The 24,181-nt window shown below is 48.1% G+C and overlaps 1 long non-coding RNA gene across 3 annotated transcripts in view; it reads right to left on the reverse strand.

Moving 5' to 3' along the window:
• Positions 1-18,922: 18,922 nt before the first annotated feature.
• LOC116661213 overlaps positions 18,923-24,181 on the reverse strand; it is a 33,891-nt gene continuing 28,632 nt past the window's right edge. For all 3 annotated transcript variants that reach the window (XR_004317032.1, XR_004317033.1, XR_004317034.1), the window contains one exon: positions 18,923-19,605. This is a non-coding gene — a long non-coding RNA (uncharacterized LOC116661213). The remainder of the gene's footprint in view (positions 19,606-24,181) is intronic.

The following is a 24,181-nucleotide window of genomic DNA, read 5'->3' on the forward strand; positions in this document are numbered from 1 at the left end:
AGCTCTGGTTCAGAGCACAAGCCTGGTGGGCGCAGCCCATCATCTGGTTTTCCTGCTCCCACTGGGGCCTCTTCCAAACAGCAGGCCGGAGTGCTTTGGTTTTAATGCAGATCAGTGCACATCACTTTCCTGTTTCAAACCTTGCACTGGTTTCCCATTGCACTTAGAATAAAGTGCAAACTACTTAAATGACCTACAGAGCCCCTTAGAGCCAGGCCCTCCATAGCCTCCAGCTTCACTCCCTCACCCCTGCCCTCCCAGCTTCAGTCGCACAGGCTCTCTCCTCTCCTTCCCCTCCTGGATCCACGCAAAGCCTTTAGGTCCTTTAGGTCCTTTAGATCCCAGCTCAGCCATCACCTTCTCAGGGAAATCTTTGATGACCATCTTCTGCCAGAACCAGACTTCTACATAGGCCTTCCTGGCATCTAACACAATTTGCAATTACATATTTATTCGTGTGATTAGTTGATTGATGTCTTCTTTCCCTACTAGAATGCAAGCTCCCTGTCTTGGTCACCATTGGATTTCCAGTCCTAACACAATGTAAGTATCCAAACAGTATTTGTGGAATGAATGGATGGACATCACAAATGGTCACAGTTACCCCTGGGGAGCACCTTGTGCCCCCTGGAGTATCTGGCTTCATAAACATTGCACACATCCCTGTTCACCAGTTTCCAGAGCCCTGCTCACAGGCACAGCAGCTTTGCACATGACCTCTCCCTCTACACAGGGCTGAAGGTGAGGGAGCTGTGTGCCCTCCTGTGTGCTCCCAAGGGTGACCCAAGTCTCCACCCACACTCTCCCCAAGTCATGGAAGAGGCAATATGAATGCTATGGACTGAATGCTTGTGTCTCCCCAAAAACTCATATGCTGACGCCCTAAACCACCACCACCCCGAAATGTGATGGTATTAGGAAGCGGGGCCTTTGAAAGGTGATGACGTTGAAATGATTAGATGTAGATGAATTCACCATGGGGTTCGTGGCCTTCTAAGAGGAGGAAGAGGCTAGAACTGTCCCTCTCTCTCTGTCATGCAAGGACACAGCAAGAAGGAGTCCATCTGTAAACCAGGAAGGGAGTCCTCAACAGATAATAATTCTGTTAGCACCTCAATCTTGGACTCCCCAGCCTCCAAACTGAGAAATAGATGTTTGTTGTTGAAGCATCCAGTCTATGGGATTTTGTTACTGCAGCCCGAAGTAAGACAAGATTGTGTATGTAAGGCTTTTAGCTTTTTCGTATGTTACCCCGGTATAAGCATTTATCAATGTGTATCTTAATTTTTGTTTGAATTGTTATCACAGAGCTGAAACAGGGCCTTAGAGATCAAATAATAATCTGATCTCACGAATGTGCTCCAAAGAGGCACCAGTGGCAGAACCAGCAGAAGGAGCCAAGCTCGTGGCTCCCTCTGGGCAGCTCGTCCATCACAGCCTGCGTGCATCCTGATTCTCTGTGCTCTGACAGCTCAGGGCCCTCCCAGAGCTGAGAAAGTATCTGAAGAGGGAACAGCTATGAGCTTCTCTCCTCTGGGTCCAGGGTGGGTTTAGCTATTGAGTGAATGCAGAAGGGACCAGACAGGTGCTTCTCTGCTCCCAGAGAATCTTCATTCCCCCAAGGAGCCTAAAGAGACACATGCCAGGAGAATGTCCTAATTAATTCAGGACTATCCATCTCTTTTACAGGGCCTTCCTGGAAAAAATATTCCAGACTATTTATTGGGCTTTCTTTCAGCACTGGTCATTCTCTCCCTGTCCTGGGACCAACAGAGATTAATTCCCTGCTAATGGCATCCTCATCATGCTGATACCCAAAGGGTATTTTGTGAGGATGCGGTTCAGAAACAGCGTCACACGCACACACATACACCTGAACGAAAAATAGGTTCCTGGATGCCTGCCTGTGTTGCAGCTGAACAGCTGCTTGACAACAACTGGGACGAAGAAAGAGAGACAGTCAGACAGACAGCCAGAGAAAAACCAGTAAGAAGTCCATGTGCCCATGGGGGCAACATAATCAATCACTCCTAAAGGGCGTACTTCCCCTGGAGAACAGATTTAAGGAAACAGGCAAGCAGATTGGAGGAAAAATTCCAAGTCGGCTGATTGAAATCTGTTGTATGTTCATGCTATTTGAGAGCACATCACTTTGCATTAGGCAATCAGCTTATGCCTTAGGTAAATAGAAAACAGAAACTCTTTCCAAGAGATGAGCACGTTTAGCAGAGACGTCTCATTGTGTTGCACACTGCCCACACCTCCTTCCCTGTGGTCTCGTCTCTGTGATGAGACACATCCAGGCCCCTCCAGATGGAAGGCCCCTCTGCTCCTCACTGATGATGACTGTCTCCAGGATAACCAGGAGCTGCTTCCAGAATGCACAGCGCTCTCCTTTGTCACCTTCCTCTGCAAAAACGGCTGCCTCTGCCTGGAACCCCCTCCTCTGGCCTCCTTGCCCACCAGTGTTTGCCTAGAAAGCATCCTTCCAACACCATCTCCTGCAGAAAGCCTAATCTGGGGCCCCCGGGGGGCTCCCGTGGTGCCTTGTCCCCACCCCTGTTGTGACAATGATCACCCTGCTGTAACTACCACTTCTCAGGCACATTCTTCACATTTTTGTGTTCTGCTGGGTCACTGTACCCACTCCTGTTGTGATAATAATGATTCTTCTGCTCTTATTGCTCAATTCTGAAACCCACTCTTTTTTTCACTCTTGAATATTTCTAAAATCAGGATAGTTTTGCAACAATGTGTACATTGAGTGTGGTAGTGTTTCTGTTTTTGTTTTTTTTTTTTTCTCCTAAAGAGCTGTTATTACATTGAGAGTGCATTTTAAAATCAAAGAAGTAATGTTACTTATTCGTGAGCCCGATGTCCCTTCCCCACTGTGAACTGGGGGGGCGGGGAGCAGGACCCACGTTCTGACCATCTTGCATCGCTGCCCCTTCACAGAGGGCTGGCTCTGCAGCTACTGCTGCGTAAATGCTGGAGGGAGGGAGGGAGGGAGGGATGAGGGCGAAAGGAAGGAAGAGAAGGAGGGCGGAAGGGAGAGCTCTTCCAGCACCGTTTAGGAAGCGCCATCTCAGCTGCTCCCATTCAGTCTGATTTCCCATCAGCGGGCACTGGGCTCTCTCCCCAGGGACCTCCATTGGCGTTTCCCCACTACTGACTGCCTTCAGGGCACTCACGTCTGCCGCAGATCCCCAGCACAGCGCAAGGCTCATCAGCCCCCCAGGGCAGGCGCTGTGAAGGAAGAAGCCGACCAGGAGGAACGTCACCCCTCAATTCAGTTTCACTGCGATCCCGCACTGCCTTCCATCACTCCTCCACCGGCTCCTTGTCTGGCCCGCCGAGCATGCCAAGCTCTGGCCCTGATCTAACCTTCCCTGCCTGATTTCTCGAGACTCTGGCCAGCTGATTTTCTCATTTTCCCCAACTCCTGCCTTGCCAGTGACATCTTCCCTGGCCCCCAGCTATACCAGGACATCGTCTTTGATCCCCCTGTCCTCCCAGACCCCTCTGAAGAGCACCTGTTGTCTGAGCTAGACCGGGTAGCACCGATATTCTGCTGCTGGTGTTTTACTAGCATCTCCCACAGCAGAGGGGCTAAGCACATCCTTAGCACTCAGACCCAGGATTGAAACAAATTAACACAATGATCAGCTCTCAGGGGCTCCTCCTCTCTCGTTTCCTTGGTCCAAACTTCCTTCTACTCCCAGCCCAAACAAATCTCTCTCTGAGGCCCCCAGTTAAGAATTATGCCCCTTGCCTCTGGCTTTTCCAGGTATTTTGTTGAAGATATGTGTGGACCATGCTCCAAGCAGCCCCTGGCAGCCGGGACCACGTCAGACATCTCTCTGAACTGGCCTCTCTCCTCGGCTACTGTGTTTTTCTTATAGGTTCCTCTCTGTTCTGGTCAGATAACCACCTTGTCGAGTTTCTCTGAAATACTGTCATCTTGGTGGCATTATAAGTGGGGGAAAGTAGCCTCGTGACACTGTTGGCTTATGTGGAGTTCACAGTCAACTGACTCTACTAGGTTCTATGGACATGAGCTGCTGTTAAATCAGGTTTCTCGTCCTTTACATGCAACTGATTTTGTAAACCCAAGGAGTGCCATGTACATTTGCCCCCTCTTAAATTCCACCATGTTTAGCTATATCATTCCAGGTGGTGGGGATCATTCCAAGGTTTCATTCTGCCTTTTCAGCTCCTCAGCAGGATGGAAACAAAGTACACGCAGGCTTTATAGTGACCTGGATGAAGGCATTAACACCACGTCGCTATCAGGGCTTTAGTTCGCCCCTTAGCCCTGAAACGCCATTGGGTCTGGCCAGCTGCAGCCTTTTAAGGCTCATTTCTACAAGAATGAGACATGCCTAATAATTCCCATTTTATCCCATTCCACCTCCACCCTTGGGCTCCTCCCACAGGCTTCCTGTCTCAGTAAATGGCACCATCGTGTCCCCACGTGGTGGCCAAGCCAGGAACCAGAAAGGCATTCCTAACTCCTCTTTCCCCTCCAGCGCCCTCATGAAATCAGTTCCTTAGTCCCATCAATCGATGCTGCTCCTAAATAAAGCAGTTCAGCCACGGCCCCCTCTGACACTTCAGCCTACCTTTGCACACTCAGCTCCCACCTTTGTCTGTTTAACAGCCACATCTCAGGTCTCAGCTTAAATCTCACTTCCTCCAGGAAGGCTTCTTGTCCCACAGATCAGACTGGGGGATCCAGCCACCAGCTTCCCCAACATCATGCTTCCCCTGTCCCGTCACCTAACTCACGGCATGCTCTTGCTGATGGAACTCCTCCCAGCTACAGCCAAGTTCTACTGAAGAGGCAAAATCCACAAAGGGACCAACATGACCTCCCAGGCAGGGCCATTGCCTTCCCACTTTTGTGCTTCTGTAAAACGGCTTGCTTCTAGGGAAATGAAACTTACCCCTAAAATTCCATTGGTTCCCAAAAGCTCACTCCTGATTGGTCCATTTCTAACACTTCATATGCATATGGTGCAAACTTAATTGAAACATAAAGACCTATAAAAGTCTGTGTAAACCTACAGACAGGGTCCAGAGCTTGGAGTGTTGACTCCTCTGGACCCGCCGGCGTAATAAACCTGAGTTTTCCAACCCTCTGAGTGTTGCTTGGTCTCTTGACAGGATTCAGGTTTCTATAACATTTCAAGGATGGAGAAGGAACCTGTTTTGCTCATCATCGTGGCCCCAACATACAGTAGATACTCAATAAGTATTTCTTGAATTAGTGAATTAAGTCATGGTACTGTGATTTTGGCTGGACAAGTTTTAAACTGTTGGCAAGTGGTTTGGCTCAACGGCCATGAAGCATCCTGGCACTGAAGGGAAGAATACCAGCTTTGGCTTCTGATGAACAATGAGTGCCTCAGTTTTCTCTTCCAAAAAGTGGGAATAAAAATTTATCACATAGGGTTGTCACAATGCTCAAAGGAAATTATGTATATGAATGTGTTCCCCAACTAAAAAGTTCAAGGGCAAATATAAGCATGGACACCCCATCCTTCTATGAGTGGCCCAGTCCTGACTTCAGAGGTTATGCCAAACGAAGACCCCCACGGGCTCAACCTTGACTACTGGGACTCGTCAGTTTGGGTCCCATCTAAGTCCAGCAGGTTGGTCTTTTCTTATTCGTTTTCAACTTTGTCTGCTGTCCTCATCCCCCTACACTCCTGGGCCGCTTCCAGAAGCTTTCATAACCACCGCTTCTCCTGCACTCTCTTGGCGGAGGGCTTAATGATCCTGAAGGCCCTAGAAATACACTGAATTAAAACACAAAATGGATAGCATTGTGCGTTTCAGTGAAACAGCAATTAGGAGCGGCAGTCACCGTGGACTTGGGAGGGCAAGAGAGCTGAGGAGAAAAAGAAGAGTGACCTCATACAGACGCTTAATTTCATTACCGCCAGACACAGTTTCCCATTATTGCTCTTGGTGTTTAATAGTTTTATGATTTTATCTATTGATGCTTAGCTAGTTCATTAACTGTGCTGCTAAAAATACAATTATCGCCAACAAAACCTTCATCACTAATAAAAGGGAGGGGGAAAAAAAGGCCTCCATCATTACCAGAAAGCAGTGGGCTGGACACACCTGTCTAGTCACTCCTTGGCCCCCAAGTTTTCACAGAGACCGAGAAACTATCACTACACAAGTTTCATGTAACAGTTTTAAAATTTAATCAAACAACTGCTACTATTTAGCTGACTCCAGTTAACAGGTCGCACTGATTCCGTGCATCTAATTGACGTTGGCTTTGATTGAGTCATCTGTGTTGACCCATCACAATGCTGGTGACAGATAAGAGAGGGCTATGAAGATCCGCTTCACTAGTCACTCACTCAGTAGGTGTTGACTAAGCCCTGGCTGCCAGCCAAGCCCTGGTTAGGCAAACAGAGGTACGTAACACCGACAGGGTCCTGTTTTCAGGCAGCAGACTGTCTAGTAGGCAGTGGGTGTCTGTGGGGATAAGAGGAAGGAGAATTCCTGTAACCGAGCTGGGGCTCAAGGTGGACCTCCACTCCTGATGTGGAGTGGGGGAGGAGACAGTGGGTACCAGCAGGGCAGAAGGTGAGAATGGCTTTCCATCTCACTTAGCACAGAGCCTTCTGACAGCCCAGCAGCCAGTCTGAAGTGAGAGCCAGAGGCAGAGCAGGAAGAACCCCATGGAAATTCAGACGCTCCCAGGGGTCTTCCTGATGGGGCTGAGGCCCATCTGGCCAGCCAACCTGGGGAGTGTCTCCTCTGCAAGACAGAAGGAAGTGTTTGAGCTGGGCCTGCCAGTGGCTGCAGCCCAGTTAGGAAGATAGATGCCCGGTGCTGTCAATGACACAAAATAGGACAACGTGTGCACATAAGGCTCCTGAGAAGAGAGAACTTCCCAAGAACTGCAGGGCATCCTTGCGCTCTGCTTGCCTTTGGGAAGAGTTTCTGAGTGTCAGGAGCTGTGCTGGCTCTGGCTTCCATGCGATCCTCACAGTGACCTCATAACGTAATACAGGGCTTGCCGTCCTCATTTGACAGACACCTTAGGTCATGCAGCTGAACAGTCAGGCTGGACTTGAACCTCAGTCTGCCTGACCTTCAAAGTCTACACCTCTTCAACCACACCCTGTCTTCTGTGTGTGTGTGCACACATGATCATACACGCTCAGACACACACACACACACACACACACACACACACACACACACACACACACACGCCTTATCTACTGTCTACAGAGGCAATTATTTTTTGGAAAAAGCAACACAGAGCCCATTGCCAGGTGTGTTCAGAGAAGCCAAATCTTCCATATTCCTTCCTGGGTATTTTATTATTCACAGAAGAGAACAGGTTTTTGTGGGTTTCCCTTTTGCTTCGTTATAAGAAGAAGTCTGGTTAGAAAGTAAAGCAAACAAGTTGTAAAACTTGAGATTTATTCTTTCCTTGGCAAGCCGCTTCGTGTGGAAAGAGGGCTGTGTGGGAAGAGTGACTTGGTCCTCAGTACTGGCCTCCGCCCCAGGGAACTTGCTCTGTTTGGTGCTGTGCTGGCACACATGGGGAGCAGCAGGGTTAATAAATGCTGACCCACCAGCGATGCCCCATCTGGCCACCAAATGCCGGAGGCACATCTCTTCCTTCTTGTAACAGACATGTCTCCAGCACCCATAGGGTGCCAGGCCCTCAAGATGCTCAGTCTGATGAAGGCGAGCGAAGGGGAGTTAATTAGTATAATATGATGTAAGAAGTGCTATCACACAGTGTGGGAGCATCCAGGGGAAAGCACCTCGTTCTGCAGGGGCAGGGGGGCCAACGACGGTGTTAAAAAAAACCGTAACAAAACGGGAGATAGCGAGCCAGTGCTTTGATGGCTGCGGAAGACTTTCTTGGCTCAGATAGACAAAGGGAGGAGAGAATTCCTCATAGAGGGCACAAGAGCAAAATCCGGGAGAACTGAGTGTGCAGGAAGGGTGAACACTATGAAGCTGGAGCAAAATTGCAGGGGAGGGGAGGTGGGTTGTGGGTTGGACCTGGGGACGAGTCCTAGATCAGTGTCGTTTTTAATTTTTCAATTCCTGTTCTAGCACGGACTAATTTATTGCAGAACCTGCCTTAATTGATATTTTAATTATATGCTTACACCTGCAACATTTTCGAATGAGAACAGGTACATGAGATGAGAGGATGTGAAAGCTGTGAAGTGTTATACGAACTACTGTGAATGCTGTTCTGCACTGTTCTAAGATTCCTGCAGCAAAGCATCCATTCATTCCCACATCCTCACGGGGCCCCTGCTACACACATCCCAACCGGTGCCAGGCTCTGGGGAGGCTGGATGGGAAGGACACACAGTCCTTCCCCAAACACCTACCCGCCTGTCATCAAAGCGTGAACCTCAGTACTTCTTAGACCAATAAGGAGGTGCTCAGACCATAAACCCTTCCAGGGCAGGCCCCGCCTTAAACCACAACGCTGCTTCCATGGTGTTGTGTGGCTGAAAGTTAACTGACCTAATCTCTCGCTCCAGCTGTCCCCCTGGGTGGCCTTTGGGAGCCACCGTCCTCTGGATCTCAGGGTCCTCGTCTGGATCATGGAATTTTCAGAGATAGTGGTGATATCTGGGCAGTTTTGTCAGCTCCCTGGAGCCTCTCCATGGAATTTAGAAGCAGAAACTCTCTCTTCCCAACCACCTCATATGGCTGTCTGGCCACATCAGGGCAAGAGGATACCGAAACAGCCAGGAGAGTGAAGGAGAGAGGAGTGAGCACTCCAGATTCTGCGTTCCAGTGTGGACTCTGCCCTCGGCCCTGAGCGTGTCGTTCAACAGCACTCCACTTGCTTGCTTTCCTCCTCTGCCAAAAAAAAAAAAAAGAAAAAAACCATCAAGGAAACCCCAAGCCCCAGCTTACCCAGTAGTCAATCCAAATGCTCTATCTGTTCATTCACTAAATGCATATTGAGTATTACTATTTGTTGGCAATGCAGAATGAGCCAGGCTGCAAATATTTTTTTAAATAATGTTTTAATAAAATATTTTTAAAATAATAATAAGACATGGCCTCTCAGAATTCATGCAGAATTCTAGCCAAGCTAAAAATATGAGTATTTCCAATTTAAAGTCAGTGATGCGCCTGGTGTCCTTCGGAGTAGGCGAGCAATCACAGAAACACGAGGCAAGAGCTGTGATAGAGTCTAGACTTTAGAGCAAGGTCCGAGACCAGGACTAGGCGCGCGATCGGTGCTGAACAAACACTTGTTGAACTGACAGAGGTCGTAAGAGCAGGGCGCTGTGAAAGCACCCGGGAGAGGTACCCATGGGCTGGGTACCTGGGGACGAGGAAAGCATCTCCGGGGAGCAACTCCTGATGCCTGTGGCTGCATCACTGCCACTTTGGAGGGAAACCCGGGCTGAGGGGCAGGCAAAGAGCTACCCTGTAGGGGGTGTGAGGCAAGAGAGAATCAGACCATCGCCGCCCTGCTTCCAGGAGCAGGCTGAGGGGCTATTGTGTCAATAAGGCCTTTGCCAAGAGATGCCCAGGAGGGTGTAAGAAGTTTTCAGGCCTGAGGGCAGACTGGGGGCTGGGGAGGGGAGTGGTTAGGGAGCGGAAGCCCCCACTCAGACTATATGCAGTATTTACAAACACAGCTGCTTGATCCACACCCATCTGCTGGCGGGGGCGCCATGGCTGGCAACCTGATATTCACTGAGTCACTGGCTGTCTTATTCCCAGAAGCACAGCAGAATCCAGACCTAAATTACTTCTTATATCTCCTCCCTTTACCTTCCTGATAGAATCATCTCGTCACTCACGGGTTTGTCTTCATGCCGGAACAATGAGCTCTCCCAAGACCAGCTCCGGCAACTCACTTTAATCCATGCAGAATTGTAGTCAGGCTGAAACTCCAGGATGATTTCATTTTTTAACTGGTGGGAGTATAAGCTTGCAGAACGGCTCTGGGAAAGCAGCTGGTAATGCTCATAGAACCAGAGGGAAGAGCGCTAGCTAACTGGGGTTGGCTCTGGGCTCAACCTCTCACTAGCTCTCAGGCCCTGGGCAAGTCACAGAACATCTCTGGGCCTTCATTTCCCAGTGGAGCACCTGGAGAGACAATGTGACCTCCAGTAGAGGGGACAGACCATGGGCTTCTCAGGAGCTGAGAGTCAAATCCTAAGCCAGCAGCGTAGCAGATGCATGGCCCAAAGCACCAGAAGTGCACGCTGGTGGATGCTTCTGGCGGGGGCATCATCAAGGAGCCCACAGTATTAGTCAGAGCCTAGCAGGAGAATCATGTGCACTCAAATTAGATATTTTTTAGAGAGTTTAATAATGAGAGTATGTATGAAGGTGTGGGCAGGGTGGAGGGAGACCTTGGGGAATAGTGCAGTGCTCTGGAACGACACAGGTCAGCCTACTACGGTGAGAGCAGGTTGAAGGGGGTGAGAGATGAGATTTGGAGTGACAAGCAGAAGCTATATAGAATGCCCCAATAAAGCCACCCCCAAAAGAAAAAATTAACTTCGAGTATGTACCAAAGCAGCAAGGGCACAAAAACAGCAAGTTCATAATGGTTCCAGCCAGAGAAGATCTCCCCTGCCTCTGACCTCTCCTCTGCGCTCCTGCCAACCCCAGAGGGGGCGGAGACTATGGGAGCTCAGCAGATTGGAGGGCAGGAAAAGGAAGCACAAAGCAGGGGGAGAGAGATCACTGATGGGCCTGTTGTGGACCTGAGTGAAGAACGCATTAGAGTAGACATGGCTGCTGTAACAAACAGACCCAAACATTTAGTGACTCCATCCAATAGAGGTTCTTGGTCATAAAACAGTACAGGGAAGTTCCAGGTTGGGGTAGAGAGGACGGCAGGAGGCTTTGCTGCACGGTTATTCTGGGATCCTGGCTGAGCATCCTTAACACACAGCCTCCAAAAGCACCCTGCGGTCACTTCCATCTCAGTCAGTTGGAAAGAGGAAACAGCATGGAGGAGCACATCTGGAAAGTTTTTAAGGGACAAGCCTAGAAGTGAAACATATCCCTTCTACTCACACTCCATTGGCTAGAATTCAATCATATGATCACTCCTAACTGCAAGGGAGACTGGGAAATGTAGTCCAGGCAGCCAACCAGGCTATCAGAACTCTTATTATAATGGAAAATGGAAAACAAATAAATATATTTTGGTAGACAATTGTGTCTGTTACAGAGAAACTTTAAGCCCTGAAATTCACTATTATACAGAATAGACATTTACATTACTAAAAGGGTCTGTTTTGTGGTTAAAAGTTACAAGAGAATTTTATTATTTGAGGTGGTAGAGAGAGTCACGAGGTCTGCCCTAGATGTTAGTTATCAAAGGAACAAAAAAGTACTAGCCTGAGAGCAGGTTTGAACAGGCGTGGACAACAGTTCCAACAACAGCTTGGAGGCTGTCTACATATGTTCTAGGGATTACTGCTTGCTCAGTGTACTGATTACTACATCATCCTTATGTGATCAGAATGTGTAATATTTTTCCTTGCTCCTTTTACTTCTATGAGAGACATTTTAAAAAATTCTTATAATGTGTTACTTTTAAGTGGAGAAAAATATAATACACACCTTTTTTTAAGCCAGTGAAGTTACCCAGTCTTCCTATTTTGGTTACAGTCAGCTCTTTTCTAATTACTAGCACCTTCTGCTTTAAAAACTGTAGTCAACTCAATACTCAGTTGGTGACTGTCTTTGTCAGTTTGGGCTGCTATAAAAAAATTACCATAGGCTGGTGACTTAAACAGTAAGTGTCTATTTCTCACAGTCTGGAGGCTAGAATTCTGAGATCAGGGTGCCCCCCATGGTCAGGTTCTGGTGAGAGCCCTCTTCTGGGTGTCAGACTGTCAGCTTCTCACTGTGTCCTCATACTGCAGAAAGAGGGGAAGAGAGCTCTTTGGGGTCCCTTTTATAAGCACACTAATCCCATTCATGAGGGTGGAGCCCTCACCTCCCAAAGGACCACCTCCTAATACCATTATATTGGGAGTTAGGATTTCAAACTATGTATTTGGGTGGGACAAAAACATTCAGTCCGTAACAATGACCAAGACCTTGTTGTATTCAAGGAAGTTGGTCAGCGCGGCCAGGGAAGGGAGCAAAGAACAGCAGAACAGAGAATACAGGCTAATTCAAGGGTCTATTATGGTGCAGCCATCACAGGCAGGATCTAGCTGGAAACAAAAACATTCCTGTGGCAAATTATAGGAGACCTCTGGGTCAAGATCCAAGTAAAACTGGTAAGGAGTTTGCCTGCAATTATGGGGCTCACAGACATCCTCCTGAGACCAAGCCCAGGGGACAGCACTTAGGACTGTGTATGGCTTCATCCTGCAAAAGTCCTAAGTCAGTCTCCCCATCATGTACTACACTTTCTCATGGCGTTATTATTCTCATCTGCATTTGATGTCCAAGCTATAAATGGTGGATCCAGGATTTGACCCCAAGCAGTCACCCCAAGGTTGTAACCACTCCACCATGAAAATATCACCCCCATTGCCCACTGACCAGATAAAACATGCAAAGTGCTGAGTCCAGCTGTGTTTGTTTGCTAGGGCTGTTATAAAAAGATACAATACCAGGGCGGCTCAAACAGCAGGAATTTGCCTTCTCACCATTCTGGAGGCTAGAAGTCTGAAGTCAAGGTTTCGGCAGTGTAGGTTCCTTCTGAGGGCTGCAAGGAAAGGGCCTGTCTAGGCCTCTCTCCTCGGCTTACAGATGGCTGTCTTCTCCCTGTGTCTTCACATTTGTCTTCCCTATGTGTTTCCAAATTTCCCCTTCTTACAAGGACACTAATCGTATTGGATGGGGGCCCACCCTAAAGGATTAATTCTACCTTAATTACCTCTGTAAAGCCTTATCTCCAAATGTGGTCACATCTGAAATACAGGGGGTTAGGATTTCAGCATATGAATTTGGGGTGAGGGTCACACTAGCTAAATGATCATAGCTCTTACTGTGATCCTGGAATTCAAGGAGCCTCACAATCTCAACCCCCAACTCACCTTTCCAGGCATCTTTATGTCCCCAACCCCACGTGTCAAACTCTCGCAGTTGCTATTAACCAAAACACCTTGAACTTCCCCTCCTCTGAGGGTTTCCTGTGCTGTAACCTACCTATGACAATATCCACTCTAAATCCTCCTCTGAGAGTGAGGATCTCGGCTCAAGCCCCACCAGCACTTGGCTATTCCTGCCACTCCAGCCATTCAAAAGAAAGAAAGAAAATTAGCAGGTATGAAACACAGTATGTTTTCACCAGCCCCAACCATGTCATGCTGTTCTCTCATATTCCTATCCCCCCTCCCAAGTTAGGAAACTGAAGCTCAGAGTGGTTAAGTACTGCGTCCAAGGTCACTCAGCAAGTGAGAGTAGGAATGTGATTCAAACTCCATCGGTCTGATTCCAGGCCCAACGGTCTCCCCATCCTGAACTCCGACAGCAGTTCTGGCCGGAAGCCTTCACCTGGCAGTAAGTCTGCTAGCTAACGCCCTGATGCTGGCTCATATTATCACTCGAGCTTTTACTTTGAACTGTCATTAAGTCTTTACTACCAATTTTCTATTCACATGGCTTTTCTCTCCCATTATATTTTCAGCATCTTAAGAAGAGGAACAGATTTTTCCCCTGGACCAAGCCCTACCATCGCTTTCAAATTCAAACAGTCCCAATTCAGCCACGACAAAGGTCGGATTCCCACGCCATAACCAAAACTTGAAACCTGACTTGGAGTTCAGGTGCTCTCCTCCATCCAACTGGGTTGGGCTGCATGTGGGCTCTGTGTATGACTGTTGGGGAACAAGCAAGAGGGTGTGGGGAATGGAGATGGGGCCTATGGTGGCCATGGGGGTGACAGCTCAGTTCTCCCTCAGGAGAGCCTGCTGTGGGGGGCAGAGCTGACTGACAGCCCAGCGGCCACCCTGGGACCCACCACCACGCTTGCACAGAGGCTGTACTTCCCAGGGCTGCTCTCAGCTAAAGGCCAAGTCCAGCTCGAGCTAGGGCATTTCTGTCGGCCAGGGACTCTTCTGATGGCAGCCTCTGCTGGGGGAGTAGCTGGGGACCAGCAGGGGGCTGGCTAGCCCCGCTCACACTCGCTCAGCATTGCACTGTGGGCTGGGGTTCTTCCTACGCCAATTCTCCTTCCTTTCCCCTTCTGCAGCCTCACTCTCTGCCTAGTCTTGCTTTCTTCCCCCTTATCCTTCGTAGCTGCTTCCCCAGCCAGTCCCTGCTTCTCGGGAATCCTGAACTGACGCAACTTTGCTGCCTGGCAGTTTCAGCTCCTCCCCAGGCAGAGGGGCCAGTGGCAACCTGGGAAGCACGTGTAGCCAGCTTCTCCTGTCTCTCCCGTGTCCTCCATCTTCCTTAGCTGCTCCTTTGCCCCCCACCCCCAACCCCCAGCCCCAGTGGAAGCAGGGGAGGGAGTAAGTAAGGAGGCAGGAAGGTAATTACTTGACTGGCTCTAACTTAAGATGGCTTCTCACTCTCTGGACCTGATGGGTCTTAAAAGCTGACAGTTTTTCTCATTAAAAAAAAAAAAAATGAAATAGTGCCATGTGCAGCAACATGGATGGACCTAGAGATGATCATACTAAGTGAAGTAAGTCAGACAGAGAAAGACAAATATCATATGATATCACTTATATGTGGAATACAACAACAACAACAACAACAACAACAACAAAAAGACACAAATGAACTTACTTACAAAATGGAAACAGACTCACAGACATAGAAAACAAATTGTGGTTACCAAAAGGGAAGAAAGGTGGGGAAGGATAAATTAGGAGTTTGGGATTAGCAGATAACAATTTACTATATACTGAGTAGGTAAACAGCAAGGTCCTGCTGTAGAGCACAGGGAACTATATTCAATAGCTTGTAATAACCTATAATGAAAAAGAATAAGAAAAAGATTATATATATGTGTTACAGAAACCTGAATCCCATTGAGAGACCAAGCGACACTTGGATGGTTGGAGAGCTCAGGTTAATTACACCGGCGGGCACGGAAGAGTTAACATTCCAAGCTCTGGACCCCGTCTGTAGGTTTACACAGGCTTTTATAAGGTTTTAGGTTTCAATTAAGTTCGTGTCATATGCAAATGAGGTGTTAGAAATGGATCAATCGGGAGTGAGCTTTTGGGAACCAATGGAATTTTAGGGGTAAGTTTCGTTTTCCTAGAAGCAAGCGGTTTTACAGAAGCGCAAAAGCAGGAAGGCAATGGCCCTGCCTGGGAGGTCTTGCTGGTCGCTTTGTGGGTTTTGCCTCTTCATATGCATATCACTATGTGTACACCAGAAACTAACACAACATTGTAAACCAACTATACTTCAGTTGAAAAAAAGAAGAAGTGTTTAACGAGCTGCCAGTTATCTACTCTGTAGTTTTGCACGAGATGCAGCTTCCCCTTTGGATTTCAGCCTTTACTGTATGTTGGGACAATAATGGAAAACTTTTAAACATCCTGTTCCATATATATTTACTCATTTAAGTTTCACAACCACCTTGAAAGTAGGTGCCATTACTATGCCCATTTTACAGATGGGGAAACTGAGGTACAGAAAGGTTAAGTGATTTGTTCAATGTCACATAGCTCTTACGTGGTGGGGCTGAGATTGGACCCAAAATACCCGGTCTTTAACCCCCGCCTTGTGCTAAGCAACACTGTCACAGGGAGGAAGGAGACAGCAGCTGCACGTGATTATTTTTTTCTCTCTCAGGAAAGCGTTTGGCTGAGTGAAGACATAACTCAGTGTCCTTCGTGTGTTCAGACAGGATTGTCTAGGGGTCACGTGCATCCTGCCCACACTAGGCTTCAGTGTGATTGCTACTTGACTTGGTCTTGATTCTCTGTTTTGCTGCCTTATCTCTCCCCTCCCCTTGGGGCCTCAGGGTCCTAATTTTTAATATGGGATCATATCAGACCCACCGCGCCCAGCCATTGTAAGAATTAGCAGTCACCTATATATCTGTCTTACCTTTGGCTTTGCTGCCCTGCACCCAGGATAAGACGTCTCCCTCTGACTTCAATTGCTCAGATTTCTATCTGGCTCCCAGAAGCACCCAGTCACGCTTCGGGAGCAGAAGCTACATGGTGAGGAAATGGCTATGTTTGCAGCTATCTGAAATACCTGCTCTCAAAAAAAAAAAGTCTTTTATAAACCGGGAAACCTACCAGGTGATGACTCAGAGTTAGCATATGTCCCCCAAAGGAGTTAACCAAGCTGATAATGGATTTCTCATGCACCACCAGAGCCTGTCTGAGAAGTCAGCGCATCTCCTGGGATTAACCACCTTCCACCTGGGGAACAGGCTCAGCCACCGACTCGACTCCCAAGGGGCTGGGTTTTCCTGCCTGGAAAAGCCGGCCACCCAGACCTCCTGGACTTTCCTCTCTCATCAAAGATAATGCTTAATTCCAGGCAGGACGCACTGAGGAAGAAGCAGAGCTTCACAGGACCATCTGGCCTCCCCTGGAGACTGTAACCTCCAGGATGTCAACCCTAGAAAGCGGCTGGGGCCTCAGCCTCACCCCACTGCGCCCTCCCTTACAAGCTCCTGAGCCCAGGCACAGCCAGCTTCTACCCTCCAGGCTTCTGCCATGTGTCCAGCATCTTGTCTCCACCTGCACCCCCTCCACCCCCAGCCTCACTCAGAGCTGCCTCAGGACTCACCTGGGTATGGCCAGGAGCTCCCACCTGCAAGTCTCACCTCCGCCCTCATCTCTCCTGACTCTTCCTCGACGCCAGATCCCAGTGATCCACACAGCTCTGACCAGGCTGCCCCTCTCCTCTGAAACCTTTCCATCTCCCCACTGCCCAGCAGAGGGACAGACTGGTAGCCTCTGGCCAGACACAGTATGCAGACAGGTTTTGTTTGATCTACACAATGTTTTCAAGTCTTTTGAACCAATACTTTAAAATCAAGAGTTGCACATAAAAATTCAAATTGCTGACTTGTCTCCAACACCAGGAGATCTGGCAAACCCAACGTGGTGGTTAATTTTATGTGTCCACTTTCCTGGGCTAAGGGGTAGCCAGATAGCTAGTTAAAAAATTATTTCTCCAGGTGTCTGTGAGGGTGTTTCCAGGAGACATTAGCATTTTAGTTGGTGAACCAAGTAAAGAAGATCTTTCTCCCCAGTGTGCGTGGGCATCACCCAGTCCATCGAGGGCCTGAATGGATAAAAATGTGGAGGAAGGGGGAATTCATTCTCTCTGCTTGAGCTGAGAAACTCGTCTTCCTCTGCCCTTGGACATCAGCTTTCCTGGTTCGATGGACTCGGGATGGGACCTCCCCAGCCCCTACCCCCACCTCCCTGGTTCTCTAATCTGCAGACTCAGTCTGAACTACACCACCAGCTCTAGCTCTCGTGGTTTTCCAGCTTGTAGATGGCAACTCAGGGGGCTTCCTTGTCCCCATAGCCACAAGAGCCAATTCTTACAATAAATCTTCTCTTATAGATAGATAGATCAATCTTACTGCTTGTTTCTCTAGGAAACTCTGACTAATAATCTGGGTCTTTCTTTATGCCATCAGCTGGAGCTGGGTCTGGAAGCCACTCGCTCTGCCAGCTACACTCACACCACAGCCCTGTGGCCAAGAGGCTAGAGTCCAAACTCCTTTCCTTGGTCTTGCCCTAAGCTTTCCTTATAGCTTCACTCTCACTACAGATGCAGTGAGTATATGATGTATCTTCCAAATCAGGACATTTTTGAAAGTAAAAAGCAGCACTGAGAACAAGTACCAGGTGTTCATTGATCCACAACAGGCATAAACTGAGGCTTTTTCTGGCAAACCTGGGTGTATGGTTGCCCAAACTATCAACCCCAACTTGGGCATCACACACCCTAATCTCCAGGCAACCCACGTCTCCCGTGGTTCCTTAAAGTGGCCGCCATGTGCCCGTCAGTGCTTTTACCTCTATTGTCCCTGTTTTGGGGACTAGCCCCTCTTCTGGTCTCAGCCTGTCAAGATCCAACTGCCCTTTCAAATCCCAGGCCAGATGCGACCGCTTCCTTGAAGCACTCCTGATATTTCCTGACCGAAATTCCTCTCCCCGCTTTAGAATTCCCAGAGGGCTTTGTAAGTCTGCTATGACCTTGTATTAGAATCATGTCATCCATTCAGTCAACAAACACTCTCGGAGCACTGAAGATATGCAGTGAGCAAAAGAGCCAAAGTTCCTCCCCTCACTGAGTTTACATTGACTAATGAGAAGCTAAATGATAGTATTTGTGAAGTTGAAAACATTTTAACCACGTAGAGTTCTAAAAACAGTAATTATGCAGCCATGCCAACTGGGATCAGCACATCCTTATACCATCTCCTTTTAAAATTTCTAACATTGGAGAGAAGTATTATTCCTGTTATTAGAGGAAAAAACTGAGGCTCAGAGCAGTGAAGTGACTGGCTGGTGATGCCAACAGGAGAATGGAGGGAGGGGCCAGGCTCAACCCAGGTGTGTCTGGCCCCAGACTCTGCTTTCCACCACACCCTGCTGAAAACAGACTGAATTCCAGGGTGACACAGTTTGTCCCTTTAGGGGCAAGGACTGGGAGTGCATGGAGAGAAATCTGCATTAGCAGCCCGCTGGGGAGTTTCTTAGCAGAGCTGGGTCTCTGCTCGAAGTGATGGTGTAAGAGTTAACGCAGCGACTGGCATGGAGGCTGAGACGTGGAACCACCTGGTCAGCCCTGGGCCTGAACCTGTCCCCCCCATCTCCATCCCTGCCTCCAGTGTTCCCATGGACATTGTCCGCTTGGCCTCTCTGGGCAGCAGGGACCTTCAGAAGCTGCAACAGGTCCCGTCTATAGCTATGACAGGCGACTGATCTCTCTGGGAAGGAGGGCAACACCTGCTGAGGCCCCCTGCCCCCTGCCATCCCCCTCAACCAAGGATGGGCCTGGTGATGCCATTCAGCACTGGGAGGAGGGGCAGGGGGGAGGGGAGGGGAGCAGCACAGGGCTCTCGACTCCTGCACTGGGGCTGCGTCTCTCACCTGGGGGTGTTTTTCAGGCCTGAGGTTCCTGTCCGGCTTTCTGCAAGGCCTCTGCCTATTACCAGAAAAGAGCACAAATTAGGTTATAAAGCCACACTGCCATGGTTCCAGAGGCCTGGATCTGCGAGGCTGCGCTTTCATTGTCAATAAACAGCCAACTTCCTCAAAATGTCTGCTGGCTTCTATAATTACTCGGGGAAAATGTCATGTTTGCCACTGTGCGATTAGAGCAGCGCATGGGCTAAGATGCAAACAGCCTCACAACAGTATAAATATTTTTAATGGCATCGTTCCAGCGATCTGGTGCGTGTGCTTCCAGATGATCACGCAGGACAAAATCAAAGAGAGGGCTCCTCTGTTATGAAACGCAGTTATCGAGAGAGCCCGCCTCTGAAGACAAGACGGTTCCAGTCTGGCGTGAAATCTAGGCTGATCCTTGCATTTGAAGCTCTGTGTATTCTCTCTTGCTGGAGACTTTATCTGATTTGATTACAAAATGAAAAGCTGGATGTTTAAGTAGTTTTCACAGAAGCACTTAGCAAAGATATCAGAGGGCCTGAAAAAAAAAGAAAAGAAGCAGACTGACTTGGGGTAACTTGCTGAACCCCACCGGGCCTCAGTTACCCCCACCTATAAAATGGGGGTAAGACAGAAACTCTCCAAAGTGAGGTTGACTTTCCTGTACTTTCTTGGTGCTCTGAAATCCATCACAAATTGGAGGCCTTGATTTCTTGCCAGACGAAAATGCAAATAAATGTCAGGGTGCCCTGTGGTTCCTGCTGACTCTAGAGGATGTAGTCAGGCCTGCCCTGGCATTTGCAGGGCCCAGAGCAAGATTATAAATGGGGCTCACACAGTATATGTCATAATATTTAAAAGTTGTAAATCAAGGTAATAAAAATCATTTAAATAAAATATGTTTTGCTATCCTACCTTGACAAATATGCCTTCAAAATGACCTGGGAGGCCAGGCTGGACCTTAGAGTTCTGGAACTTCTCAGAGTTCCACACCACACGTGGCAGTGGGAGGAGCTAGCTCAGCTCCCCCAGCTTTTCTGCCCTCTCCTGGCGGGACCTCATACTGCAGGCAGCCTTGCACTCGCGCTGTGAGCAACCCAGCCTGCGCTTGCACATCCATAGGAGGCCAGGGTGGAGCCAGCGCCAGGACTCCTCTTGGCTGGGTCTAAGGGCAGCACTAGCCATGGTGCAAATGACATAGCACCGACAATGGGCTGATTTCCTTAATATATAAAGAACTGCTCCACTAAACAGGCAATTCTCCAATAAAGGCATGCAAATGGCCAATAGGCACATGAAAAAATGCTCAGTATCACTAATTATCAGAGACATGCAAATCAAAACTATAATGAGATATCACTTCACACCAGTCAGAATGGCCATCATTCAAAAGTCCACAAATGATAAATGCTGGAGAGGCTGTGGAGAAAAAGGAACCGTCCTACACTATTGGTGGGAATATAGTTTGGTGCAGCCATTATGGAAAACAGTATGGAGATTCCTCAAAAGACCAAAAACAGACTTAACATATGATCCAGCAATCCCCCTCCTGGGCATATATCCAGAGGGAACCTTAATTCAAAAAGATGCATGCACCTCAATGTTCATAGCAGCACTATTTACAATAGTGAAGACATGGAAACAGCCTAAATGTCCATAGACAGATGACTGGATAAAGGAGTTGTAGTATATTTATACAATGGAATAGTACTCAGCCATAAAAAATAATAAAATAATGCCATTTGCGGCAACATGGATGCACCTGAAGATTGTCATTCTAAGCGAAGTAAGCCAGAAAGAGAAAGAAAAATACACTATGATATCACTTATATGTGGAATCTAAAAAAAGAAAAAAACAAACTTATTTACAAAACAGAAACAGACTCACAGACAGAAAATAAACTTATGGTTACCAAGGGGAAGGGAGTATGAAGGGATAAATTGGAAGTTCAAGATTTACAGATACTAACTACTATATATAAAATAGATAAACAATAAATTTATACTGTATAGTACAGGGAACTATATTCAATATCTTGTAGTAACTTATGGAGAAAAAGAACATTAAAATGAATATATGTATGTTCCTAAATGAATGAAGTATTGTGCTGTACACTAGAAATTGACACAACATTGTAAACTGACTAGACTTCAATAAATACATATTTTTTTAAAAGAACTGCTCCAAATCAATGAGAAAAAAATTAATTCCTCAATAGAAATATGAATAGACAGTTCATATAAAAGACTCCGAAAAACTCCTAAAGATGAAAAAGATACTCAGTCTCAAAGGTCAAGCATTTAGTGGCTCATTTTGTTGGCTGAGTGTACAAATCAGTACAACCATTGCCAGCAAGAGTGAGGTTGGTAAAAGCTCCGTGAAGCACAATTTGGCAACAACTAAAAAAATTGCAGATGCATACCCTGTCCCAGCAATTACACACTCAGTTATTTATCCTTAACAAATCCTTTAACAAGAAGTGACATTTATTGCAGTAAATTTTTTGTAATAGCAAAATATTGGAAGCCACATAACAGTGGAGCAGTGCAGAGCCGGTTAACTCAGCGATGTCCTCCCACAGAACAGAATGGTACAGGGCAGAGTGGCAGGACGGAACTCCAGCACACATCGCTAAGGGGAAAAAGAAAGCTTCCCAGGACAGCGGTTGTGTGCTGTGATTCGTGTGAACAGAAAGAGCACATATACACATGTGTTCGATGTGCAAAGATTTTTCTGGATAGAGACACAAGAGACAAACAGTGGCTGCATCTGGGTGGAGGAGGGGCTCTCTGTGGCTGGGGACAGCTATGGCAGGAAGAATTACTTTTTATTGTATTTCTTTTTCGCATCTTTTGAATTTGCACCGTGTGTGTGATGTACTTATTCCAAAATATTCAAATGATAAAGAAAAGCTTAGCTCAGCACCATCTGTACCTTTCTTAATCGTACCTATATTTTTCCACCTTAGGTCATCATTATTTATGTACAAGTCTTGCAAACCTTCTACATTTTATAGTTGGAGAAAGCAGAATTCATGTCAAATAATAACTAACATTTTGGAGCATTTATTATCTGCCGAGCCCTGTTCTCGATGATTTATGCATCACTTCACTTATTTCTCTTCACTTGGTAATGACTTCGGATGGTAGGTACTGTTACCATCCTCATTTTACAGCTGAGGAAGCTAAGGGTACAGCAGGAGGTTTAAAACTTCCCTAAGGCCGCCTGGCTCTGCCCTAGGGGGCGCTGTCTGATTCTAAGATTGTTCCACTCCAGTCCTGACGGGCCTTGACTCCTGTACATGGTACCTCCTTTTTCCTATTCCTTAGAATTTAGGAAGAGCTCAGTAAATGCTTGTTGAATGGATGAAGGAGTGAGCGACTGAGTGACGCACCTGCCCCGTTCACAGCATCCTGCACGCTGCACGCTGCACTTCTAGGTCACGTGCCTCCAGTTCCCAGCTCTGGGGAGGGGCAAAGACTGGGTCTCCTTATAAACAGTCATAGGTTTCCTTTGCCCACTGCTGCCCAGAGGGGAACCTGCAGAAGGAACTGACCAACTGAGGAAGGTGAAGAGGTGGCGGATTCACACAAGAGAGGATATTTTTTAAGCAAATTCGCTGGGGCTTAGGCAAGAGCCTCAGGGCCCATTCTGTCACTATTGCATGAAGTATGGTTCACCTCTCGAAGCTTGGAAATGTCAGAGTGCCAGGCACACAGTCCCTGGCCACGCGGAGCCCATGGCCCCCTCTAACATCAGCTCTGCCTGCTCGCGGGTCACCCCACAGCCCGAGGATGGAGCCGCAGTGAACCCCACAGGGGGCTGTGCTGTTTGAGTGAAGAAACAAAGCTTGCTGGGATACCCCCCCCCCAAAACAGCTGGCATGTCCATCCTCTGTCTGTTTTCCGTACTTAAAACACAGCCCACTTTGAGCTTCCATAAGGCACTTTGAACCAAGCCCGTGATCCTGAGACACAATTCTGTCTCCTCATCTTGCATGATTTATATAGGGTTTAAATAATAAATTGCACGGTTGCTGTAGAATTTACAGTGCTCCAAGTAGGTCATTAAATAAATCACTGTATAATTTATATAAATGAACCTAAATCATGCAGTAGGAGGATTTCATTAGAAAAATCAATCCTGTGAGTGGATAAATACGAAGGGCTGGCAGGAACAGGGCAGTGGTTGAAAAGTCCCCCGTCTATGCCCAAACGTGTGTGACCCTCTGAGCCGAAGGACACTTGGTACCCACTCTCCACTCAGCCTTGCAGACCCCCAGGATGCTGGGGCCAGGCCCCCGTTCTCTGGAAGACCTGCCTCCACCTCCCCATGCCCTGGCTCTTCTAGTGGGGGGGGGGGGTCGACCTCATGGAGGGACTCAGCCCACCTGGAAGTCGGCTGGGCTCTTCCCGCCTCCCCAGCAGAGCCTGGATGAAAGCAGAGGCGGGGCGAGCTCTGAGTGAAGGAACCCACAGGCGCTCCTGCCAAGCACAAGCCGGGCTCGGGCCTGAACACAGTCCAAGGGCAGCATCTGGCTGGCAGGAGCGTTCACCTTGCCGTGGGGAAATGTCTAAGTGATGCTTTCCACAGCCTCAGATGCAGAATCCTTTCTGGCCTCCATCAGGCGCCCTTCTTGAGGGGATACAGAGGGTGGATTGATCCAAGAGGCAAGTCCAAATGGGGCAGCTTGAACCCCTCCAGGCCCTGTCCAGCACCTTCCCCCCCCACCCCCACCCCAGGACAGAAGTCCGAAGGAGCAGCAGAGCCCTGGGACCTCCCTCCCAGCAGAGGGAGGAACCTCACTGCTATAAGCCTGTGAGCATTGCCAGTTAGGGGCAGGGGCTGGGGGCTGGCTCTGTTCACCGCAGAGATGTCTCAGGAGAAGGGAATTCCAAGTGAGAGGAGGTCTTCTATTTTTAAAACCACTGCTTGAGGAAGATCAGTGAGATGAGGTTAAGCAAGATGGAAGGTGAACAAAATGCTCTGACCAGATCCCCAGGAGACACGATGGGCCCGGGATGCTCCCCAGAAACTTTTGAGGGAATTCAGCCCCATGGGAAACTAAGAGAATCATGAGGTGACAAGTCACAGGGGACCCAGAGCTATTTAG

Source organism: Camelus ferus, chromosome 33 (assembly GCF_009834535.1).
Source record: "Camelus ferus isolate YT-003-E chromosome 33, BCGSAC_Cfer_1.0, whole genome shotgun sequence".
Classification (NCBI taxonomy): domain Eukaryota; kingdom Metazoa; phylum Chordata; class Mammalia; order Artiodactyla; family Camelidae; genus Camelus; species Camelus ferus.